This window comes from Mixophyes fleayi, chromosome 7 (assembly GCF_038048845.1).
Source record: "Mixophyes fleayi isolate aMixFle1 chromosome 7, aMixFle1.hap1, whole genome shotgun sequence".
Lineage (NCBI taxonomy): Eukaryota > Metazoa > Chordata > Amphibia > Anura > Limnodynastidae > Mixophyes > Mixophyes fleayi.
This window is the reverse complement of record NC_134408.1, coordinates 8,139,624-8,150,969: the sequence shown is the minus strand read 5'-3', so window position 1 is coordinate 8,150,969 and position 11,346 is coordinate 8,139,624.

Sequence of the window (11,346 nt, the reverse complement as noted above, 5' to 3'; positions counted from 1 at the left end):
TTCTAACAGGTGCCAATCGTTCATTTAACATAGACACCATCTACTTGGAGAGTGTACCTTCTTCCAGTACCAGTGCACTGTCTGCCTCTCTTGTTTCCGGATAGTGGGAGGGTGCGAAGGGCATGTGGTGCACACCCCATGCGAGATAGTATGTCAGCGAAGGAGAGGTGGGCTCATGCTGTGGAGAAGGTGGGAGAGGGATGGATTTACAGGTGTATTCCTCAGCAGATTCTGCCGTATCCACTGTAGTGTCTGGGGGCTGCTGCATCCAATGAGAAAAATAAAACAAAAAATTAAAAAGGGGTGCAGTCCGCTCCCCTTACACCTGAACTCCCTGTGCCCCTCTGATGGTGGCCCGTCTTCTGAGTGCTTATCTTCTTTTTAATTTATTAATATGTTGCTTGATAGAACAGTCACTAATACAGAACCCCAGTATCCACCTGAACCTTAATTGCGGACAGTCCACGTTTCAGTAATAGACTTTCATACTGTATGTGGCTCATGTACAGTCAGCATATTCCGGTCACGTAGCATCTAAGAGAACTGAAAGTCCCAAAGTACAAAATCCAAATGAATAAATTTCTCATCCGAGGTCGGTATTATTAACGTTAGGAGCAGCTGTCCCATGTACCACATGCAAATAATCCTGAACCTTGAATAGACCATCATTAGCTGCACACGTTCCTTAAGCTCCACAAATAGCAATAAGAACATTCAAATACATCAAATAAATTAACAGAGTTCAGGAAGGCGGTGTTTTCATGACTTAGATGATGATTTCTAGACCAAGTGGTTAGGTTTTGAAATTGGAGGTAAGAAGACTGAGAGGTAACACAAGGAAGAGGTTTGTTACAGAAAGGGTGATAGATTCATGGAATAGTCTACCAGCAGTTGTCCTGGGAACTCTTACAGTAAAAGTATTCAAGAATGTCTGGGATAAACATATTGCTATGTTAAGACAATAATAATGAGATAACAGAACCCCAAAAAGCAAAATCTACATAAATAATAAAAAAAAAAACCAACACATTCAATAAAAAAAAGACTAGATGGACCTGTAAATTCTTTTCTGCCATCACATTTCTATGTTCTCTGAATCACTAAATAAATGTAGGGTTTTTTGCTCAAGACCAATGTTGAATAGGATATCGGTTTCACCAACTTTTCTATGATTTTAGTGACTTGTTTTCCATTTTGGACTGGGGCCTACTTTGGAAGCATATTAAAATAATGATAGTATTTTATGAGGAAAGAAGGTATACTTTTCCATGATTCTTCCCATGACTATTTTTACATAATTGGATCAAGCTATAAATTTACACCAAAGTTTTACTATTTCTACCAATCAGAAGGTGGCATCAGATTACAGCCATATTGACCTCCTGTATGAAAAGCCGACATATCTAGTTGCCTTGCAAGGTGTATGAAACATTGCAAAATATTTTTAGAAGATAATGATTGTTTATCCGAATATTATTTTGAGTGGTCCACTGCCACAGGGCTGACAAATATACAACAGCTCAAATTGTGAAAAACATTGAGGGACATATAAAAAAAATATGTGTTCAGGTAACTGTTAAATGGTGCTCTCAGCACCCCATTCTAAAGTCCATATCTGTCCCCACATTTTAAATTTACCTCCCCCTCCAATGCAACATGGTTTTGCCCAGGTGCAAAGTTACTCCTTTTCTTTGCTTTGCTCTCCTTAATGACTTAGACCCCCGTATGTCTTCCACACCTTTCCTATGCATCTTTGTGCCTTTTCAACCCTTTTAACACACATATCTCAAATTAGAAAAACAAGATTCACACAAAAAGTAGTAATATCGCGCGGGGTGCCACAAGTACAAATATGCTATGTCACCCTTTACAAATAGTAACATTCTTATCTAGAGACCCGCAGCTATTTAGAAAGATATGGCAATCCCTTCTTTTGCAACTGTTTACTCAACATTTATTTAGTAAATGTTGAAAATGAGTTATAGTCCACCGTTGTGCCAATAATTCCACGACCAGCCTAATCGATTCCACGATAAAACACTTGTAGACATGAGAACAGATCTTTTAACAGTGATTTTCTTGTATAAGAAAAATAGACTGGCTGTTTTAGAGCAATAATGTAAAAAATTGAGATGGCTCCAGCTTTCAAACACACAGAGGGGAATTCAATGCGGCCGCGCTCAGCGCGGTGTTAATTCTATGACAGTTAATACGGTAATTTAACCCTGATTTCTGCTCGTGGCCCCCTGAGCTGCGAGCAAAATCTATTATTACAGATTACCGTATTAATGGTAATAGTGCACTATTACCGTAATATCTGTAATAGTGCGCAGGTTACGTTACTTTCGGCCCAATTGAATCCCCCACACAGTGTTGCTCTGAATTATCCTTAAATAAATGTCAGCACTGCTAATCATATCCTGAGCTGGAAGATCAGCATACAACCCACAGGTTAACAACAAAAACAAAATAAACAAATAGACACAAGTATTACAGTGATAGGGAAATGTGTGAGGAAGGAGGGACATATAAGGTGGTACAAAATGTGAGAAGTAATTGTGAAATTTCCTTTGATTTTGCAGCAGTCTAGCTAAGCTGCAAGCTCTGAACAGGGGGTGCAGAAAGATCCTACCCTGTATGAACGTCTGGAGAAGAAGCTGCTAACATCTGAACAATACAACAGCAAATCAAGCCCTGGGCTCTACTGTTATGTCAGATCAAATACCTGGAACCTGCCTAATAGACCCTGGAAAACAGCAAAATCCTGTGCCAGTAAACCTACGAGACCACTATCTATAGTGATATGTGAAGAGTGTATATAATATATGTAAAAAAACAAAACAGTGCACAATAGTGCCGTCTGTTACACAAGTCCACATCTCCAGTGGCAATGTCCCTGTTTGAAAATCATTTTCTAATAAATTTTTATACAGGTAAATAGTAAAACGTGAACTGTGACATTATTTCTCAATGTGCTCTTCATTATGTATTGGTGGTTTTTACTATGTCACTATTTATATGCGTGTAGAGTATAGGTTCATTTAAATGCTTTAAATGTATACAGTTCCATACGTTTGTAGAGCATAGACATATTGGGAGCAACAAAGACAATAACATATCTCCCAACCGTCCTGCTTTAGGTGGGATCGGGGGCCGCCAAGAGAATTTGGGGTCCCGGTACAACAACTTTCTGCCCCCCCCACACACATAGCAGGAGAAGGGATGTGCGCCCCTGTTACACGGCTGCATCATAGAAGGGGCGTGGTTACATAGTGATGGGGACATGGTCAACATTGGCTGGAGCCAGGGCCAGATTAAGCTAATATAGGCCCCTGGGCTAAGAGGCCCTCAGTAATTTGTTAAGGCCCCCTCAGCCCCAGTGTATCACCTCCGCTCCCTCCATACATAGAACCTTACCTGGTACTCTTAGCTGCAGCCTTCAGGTGGCAATTCTTCTTTCTTCTTGCCCTGCTGTCAGTTTGGGCGCTGTGCGCAGCGCGCTGATCAGCGAGGAAGTCTCGTGAGACTATGATATAGTCTCACGAGACCTCTTCGCTAAGCAGCACGCTACGCACAGCGCCGCACTGACAGCAAGGCAGCTAACAGCATCAGAGTTGCTGTTAGCTGCGCCTGCCTAACTTGAATGAATGGGACCCAATCTCCGGCATTAAGTTAAAATCTTTGTTAGGTTCCCCCAGCTGCCCGAGGCCCCTGGGCTACAGTCCAGAAAGACCAATATGTTAATCTGGCTCTGGCTGCACCTCTTTACGCTGTGGGGGCAGCGGGATGTGTCTGTGGGGGCAGCGGGATGTGGCTGTGGAGGCGGCGTGATGATCAGTCAGTATGTGGCCCAGAAGTTGATTGACAGCACAGTGCCGTAACTAGCCATTTTAGTGCCCTGGGCGAGATAGGGAAGCGGCGCCCCCCATCTAAGTGGGAGTGTCAATTGTCGAGTGGGTGTGGTCAACCTACTGTGGGGGGCGTAGCTAGCTCTTTACAAGTTCTAGACCGCACTGAAACCACCTCGCTCCCCATTCTTCCCCGTCTGGCTTTGTAAGGATCTTTATGTAATGAGCCTCCATAGATCAAAGTACTTTAAATGCAGCTATCACATGCTAGCTGTATAAAAAATGAATTGGTTATTGAAATAAAACTCACTGAAACAAATTAAAACAAATGTAACGGTACCATTTGTATCACACTGCCCCTTCATCACACTGTGCCCTCCATCACAGTTTCTTCTTTATCACACCGTGCCATGGAGCCATCTTTATCCCATCGTGCCCCCTTATCACCATCGCACCAAATGAATATATATATATATATATATATATACACACATACACACATACAATATAAAGAGCCTCCTAGTGTCCGCCATACCTTACAGAGAGCATTCCTGTGACCACCATACTATACAGAGAGCATTCCTATGACCGCTATACTATACAGAGAGCATTCCTGTGACCTCCATACAATACAGAGAGCATTCCTATGACCGCTATACTATACAGAGAGCATTCCTATGACCGTTATACTATACAGAGAGCATTCCTATGACCTCCATACAATACAGAGAGCATTCCTATGACCGCTATACTATACAGAGAGCATTCCTATGACCACCATACAATACAGAGAGCATTCTTGTGACTGCAAAACAGATAAATACCTCACCTGAAATTAATAGACCCTACCATTAAATTAAAAAGCCCCAACAATAAATTTAATTGACCCACCAGCACCCCACAAATAAAATAGTACCCATTAAATAATTAGCCCCCACCTAAACGTCACCATTAAATAATAGCCTACCTCCCACCCATGTACTAAGACACCTAACCTCCCTACCCTCATATCACACATTAATACACCCCCCCCCTTCCCTCACACATTATGGCAGCATACCCCCCCTTCCCTCATAAAGCATAGCAGCATCCCCCCTCCATAATAGCAAGATGCAGCACACATTCCTCCCCTCCATAATAGCAGCACACCCCCCCTCCCTAATAGCAGCTCACATCCCCCCTCCTTAATAGCAGCTCACATCCCCTCCCTCCATAATAGCAGCTTACATGCCCCTCTCCCCTCCCCTCCCTCCATAATAGCAGCTTACATGCCCCCCTCCCTCCATAATAGCAACTCACATGCCCACCTCCCTCCATAATAGCAGCTCACATCCCCCCCTCCCCTCCCCTCCATAATAGCAGCTCACATCCTCCCCCTCCCCTCCCTCCATAATAGCAGCTCACATCCCCCTCCCCTCCCCTCCCTCCATAATAGCAGCTCACATTCCCCCCTCCCCTCCCTCCATAATAGCAGCTCACATCCCCCCCCTCCCCTCCCTCCATAATAGCAGCTCACATCCCCCCCCTCCCCTCCCTCCATAATAGCAGCTCACATCCCCCCCCTCCCTCCCTCCCTCCATAATAGCAACACACATCCCCTTTCCCCTGCTTTGAAACTTACCTTTTTCCTCTTTCTTCCTGTCCAGCCGTCGCTGCCTGGCTCCTCTCTGGTTCTCTGCTCCTCTGCTGCCTAGCAACGTCATGACATCAGACGCTGAGGCAGAGGGCAGAGTTCAGAAGGGGGTGGAGCCGGGTGCCGGCCGCCATTTTGGATGCGCCGGGCGGCCGGCAGTCTGAATCTGAGGTCTGTTTAATTTTTATTTTTTTTCACTCCTCACACAGAGGCAGGTGCGGGCGGCCATTGCGCCCCCTTGGGACTGCGCCCGGGGCGGCGGCACCGCCCGCACCGGCCTCGTTACGGCTCTGTGACAGCATGCCAGGGAGAATTGCAGAAGTCTTCAAAAAAAAGGGTCAACACTGCAAATATTAACTCTTTGCATAAAGTTAATGTAATTGTCAATAAAAGCCTTTGACACTTATGAAATGCTTGTAATTTTACTTTAGTATACCATAGCAACATCTAACAAAGAGGTCTAAAAACACTGAAGAAGCAAACTTTGTGAAAACCAATACTTGTGTCAATCTCAAAACTTTTGGCCATGATTGTATATCATTCTTTTGAGGGGATGTTGAAGATAGTTGGGAAGGAGCTTTAATGGCAAACATAGATATTGAATCAGCTCTTGGGCCCCTTCTGCTGCACCTGGAATGTTTTCCATACATGGGTTTCAAGCTTGGCAAGTATTATTTCATTGACCGATGTTTGCTATGGGATGTGCTAAAACGTTTGGAGCACCTGTGGCCGAGGATAAGACAGAATGCTACAAGGTTATCCTATTTGGATACAGAATGAGATACTTCGGCCAAGTTATGCAGGCTGCCAGATGATAATGTGTTAAAACTGAAAGTGAAAGGACAGCTCCATATGTTTGTTGGCGCCATTAAAGTAACACTGAAGCTATTACAATCACTTCTGAGGCTCTTCAATACCGCTTGTAGAGTTATCCTGATGGGGGATCATTTGTTGCAGTAAATTAGTAAGGGCCACTGCAGAAGTCAATATGCAGAGTTGTTTCAGAATACTTTCAAGCAAAATAAAATGCAACATAAATGTATGGCTGACATAACTAGCAATTAAATGGCATTGGCACTTGGAAGGCACCTGCACGATCTAACCACAAATAGCAGCTTCTTACTAAATAGGTTTTGGATGAAGAAAGATTTGCAGTACCTCTGCCTCTGGAGTGAGTGAATGAGAGTCTTGCAAAGAACATGCCAATATTAGATTTAATTGTCATTAAATTGACAATAGAGTTAGGAGGAAGGTTGGAAATTCGAGGAACTGTTTCTGGTGTGATAACGTACGGATGGTGCAAGCAGCTTACAATTTATTGTATATGTATCTTCACCACCAACAATCAAGTCAATTAAGCATTTGGCTTATAAATGATTGAAAACCAATATATATTTAAAGTGAAACAAGTGTCGTGTGAAGAGAACAGAGTGGCAGACACACTTTCATGCTTTAATTAGAAGGGTTGGCCGCATCAGAGGGCAGTCAACATGAAAAACATGTCCTTCTCATGTATGGCACATTACCAGGTTGGCATATAGGAACATGTTGAAAGATCATTTGTACTACTTACTAAGTTGTAGGGGAGCATGGAAGGATTCAGAGTAGTCTAGGAAGGCAGGAGACAAGATGGGTAAGAAGTAGCTTCAATGCCTATTGTCTAATATATGGGCTATGTACAAGCAAGTCAAGAAGCACAGCATTAGCAGGGGCATCGTACTTTAGGCAAATGATGGAGTGGGATGATGTACCAAAGGATTTCATGGTTAGGAGAGCTATGAAGGGGGGAAAAGAGCTGAACCTTATAAGAAGGACGGGAGAAGCCCCATAACTGAAGCCAATTTAGGACAACTGATGGCCGCATTAGGAACAACAGGTGTGGATGAATATGAGGTAGTGCCATTTAGAGTTCTTCAGGGCCTTTATAGTTATTGAATAAGCTGCAGCATCCAAGCTTCTAAAATACCCGCCATATTGTTTAAAAATGTGACAGTAGGAACAGATACAATTAGTCTCAAAACACATAGGTCAAAAACATAAAAGGTCTAGGTTGGCCTTTGGTCCTGGGAAGTTTTTTCAAGAAGTCACCTAGACAATTGTGTCTAGTGGGTCATTCTCACATTTGCTGAGCACTGGGAAGTGCAAGACATGTAGTAATATACATTGCAACAAGGAACATCTGTTGATTGTTCACTACTATAAAAGTAATAGTAGTAGTTAAACAATATCAATATAGTAATGGCACGAGATCAGGGTACAGACGCTGTCTCTTGGGGTAGACCGGACACTTTTCTTCACAGCAGCCTTAAAAAGTCACAGGAGTCCAATATTATGGAACATCTAGCCTTAGCTAGATTTATTAAAGAGGAAAAGTAAAATCAGTCGACAAAATAAATCCTGACCTGTCTGTCTCTAATTAATACTTTAGAGAGCCCCTCTCTAAGTGTGCAAGGTCCTAATGTCCAGCTCACAAACAAACAACAAATGTCCAGTTTCATTCACTTACAAACAAATAGCAGTTTTCTCTCTCTATGGAGAATTCCAGCCTCTTTCTCCAGGTAATGATAGAGACTAACTGAGCAAACTGATAGCCTCTTAAAATACACCTTGCAGGTGCAACAATTAATTACCCAAATGTCTGACTGGCAGGTCAGAAGACCTGAAATGGGCCTACTGAATGGAGTATATAATTTATACAGTATAAATGGCAGCTAATAGGGACTGTGAAGATACCGGGTTTATCTGGCCCAATTATACCTACTTCACTCTGGCTGGCCAACCAGGGGTGCCTTACTATGCCAGGGAAGCCTACTCAGTACCTTCTAAAGTTCTTATAGTCACTCAGGCAAATGCAGTTGCCTGAGTGAAAATGCAAATGCAATGGAGCAAACAGAGGAACAGGGGGAAACCATCAGCAGCCAGGAATAAATGGATGAACTGCACAGAGCACATTGCAGCTAGAGGCAGGTATTTGAAGCAGTGCAACAGGTGCAGTTCTAATTAGGCATCAGGCAAGGAGATTAACTCCTTCAGGCATGTTAAAGAGTTCAGGAACAGGACAGCAGTACCTCTGGTGATATGAGGTACTGCTGCTAGATAAAAAGAATAGGCAGAGTCATAACATTAGGTAAGTAAGTCATCTCAACAATTGTAGAGAATATGTGGGTGTGAGTGTAGGTGTGGGTGTGGGGGGGGGGGGGGTTGGCAGAGTAGTGAGAAAGGGAAGGATGAAGCGGGTGCAGAGAACTAGGGAGAAAGGTTTTACACAGTGAATTATATAAACTCATAGTACAAAGCTGGCATCCAGTGTTTAGGTTTATGTTGAGTGCAGCATAATTATTTGTTCCACAGTCTGAATTATTTTTTTTGCACTTTGCTATGATTATACTGTGCAAATTTAGTAGCCACCCATTGCCCATTCCTAGATTTCAGCCCAGGACCCAAGGTTATCTCAATCCCCCACTTGTGCTAGCAGCACACAAAATAACAGCGAGCAGCATCTTAATATTAGGAAGAGTGAAACAGTTAAGTATTGGGCTTGGTTGTTGTGATACTCCCCTAAAAGAGATGGACCCCAGCTACCTCCTCTGTGATTGACAGGGCTGGGTCCTGTCTAAAGTGATTGCACAGTTATATCATGCGTCATTATATACTGCTGAGTTGCCTTATACTGTACATTCCAGTGTAAAAAAAGATTTTTTATTTCTATTTAAAATTTAAACATCTTTTTTAGCTGCTGATGATGGAGAGAACTGGGGTGAGGGTTAAGTAGGGACTTGGTGGAGAAAAGCAGTGTGGGGAAGGGAGGGGGGTTAGGAGTTTGAGAGAACCTATGTGGGAATGGGTAGTGAAGAAGATGTGTGATGAGGAGGAGCTCTTTATGTAATGTGGTTAGGGGTGTTTGTGCTATTAATTTAATGCCATGTCTAGCCCTTAAACTGTATGAGATATTAATTTATTGGTGGAGGCTATTTAATTTAATAGGGGGGTAATGATAGTATCTATTAATTTAGGTAAATTTTGTGATATCGGTGCTATTTATTTAATGCTGGGTTGATGTGGGGGCTAATAATTACATTTTGGGCATATTTTACTGAGAAAGAGGGCTATTTATTAAATGTGAATACTAATTATTTAATGTCAGGGCTGCTTAGGGGGGAGATTCCTTTATTTATTAGATGTGAGTACTTATTATTTAATGTCAGGCAGGTTGGGGGAAATAGGTCAATTTATTAAATATAAATGCTGTTATTTAATGTTGGGGCTGAGGCCTGTTTATGAAACTTGGGTGCTATTGACTTAACGTCCAGGCTGGTTTGGGGGTGGGAGGCCTAGAGGGTTCGCTCATTGCTATATTTCATGTACCTAAGCCTTTTTCCAAACAGGACCCCAACATTCCAGGATCCAGACAAGTAGCAGTTGATCTTCTGACACCTGTAGCAGCAGTAAGTGAAAACTACAAGAACAGGTAGGAGCAGTCCCCATTTTGGATGACTGTCTTCATCAGTAAGGACTTTGTCCCCACAACAAGGACAGGTGGGAGGTGTGAATGGATCACTTATAAGTAACTTATGATATACATTTATTTAAAGGAAATAGCGCAGGGCCCTTATTTATATAATTGCCAATGCACTTATTTTTGGTATTGTGTATATTTTTATGTAGGAAATCTTTATTTCTGAGAACATGGGAGAAAATAATTTTTTTCTGTTTTAACCTTGCAAGAGGAAATGCATCATTTCTGATGTATATATCTGAAACAATAAGCCTTTGTTAGAAAGTATTTTGTATATCTTGGTGTAAGGAAATGCCTTGCAACTTTTCTTAGGTAAATCTGTTCTTTTGAGGACATGTGTAATCTGCAGCTGTTGGAAGAAAGCACCCCTGATAATCTCATGTTAATTAGATCTTTTGATGTGAGTGTCCAATACCCCTTAAGGGAAAGGAAGGGGTAATTAGACTTGCTGTCAGATGTCAACTGTGTCCAAAATGAGATGCAGGAAATCACAGCAAGGTTTTAGGATATCACAGATAAGCGTAAATATTGTTAGCTTTGTATTGCATGTAAATCCATGTTTGGGTAAATAAATTGCACCCTGATTCTAAAAAAAAAAATAGCCTGTGAGGTTGTGTCTAAAAATGAAATGTATCATTCTGATGTTCCATTTGACCTGACCACAGATACCTTTAATTAGTGGAACTGTCCTTGTCAGGACACTTGAGCAAAATAAAAATCACTCTCTGCTTCAAGACCCTGCTTGACAACTTCTTCAATATTGCTGTAATCCTGTGACCTACAAAATCTAATCCGTCTTCCGGCTGTTTCTGAGGTTTGGACCCAGCATCCAGTACCACCGCTCTGTCCGATACCCAGCAGCTCTGTGCAGCGTGTTAGGCCAGGGCGGATCCATCTACAGTGCGCTGATCCATAGTAAGCGGTCAGGGGTACAAGCCCAAGTGTACCAGCATGGGAGTACACTAGCAGCGACAGTTACCCAGAAGGAATGTGGTTCTGGATGTGATAAAGGAGTCCAGTGGTGGCAGCAGGCTCCTCCTACTGTGGGAGGAGGGGCGTATTCAGAATAACGAAAGGGGACGGTGGCAAAGTAAGCCCAGCTGGTTCCCAGCAAAAACAGACAGGGTGGCGTAGGCGGTCCATCCTGTCACAGGACGTATGTCCTACTTCACTCTGCTCTGCTTGTGAAAGGCGAGATGTGTGTCATCTAGCCGTAGTGCACGCAGCATTGCAAGTGTATTTGAAGTGGATGGGAAAGGGTTGGAAAGCAGCCTCACACTGGCTAAAATCATAGCCAATGATGGCAGATCATCCCGACTTTGGTAGCATGGCATGGAAACCCCCCTGTA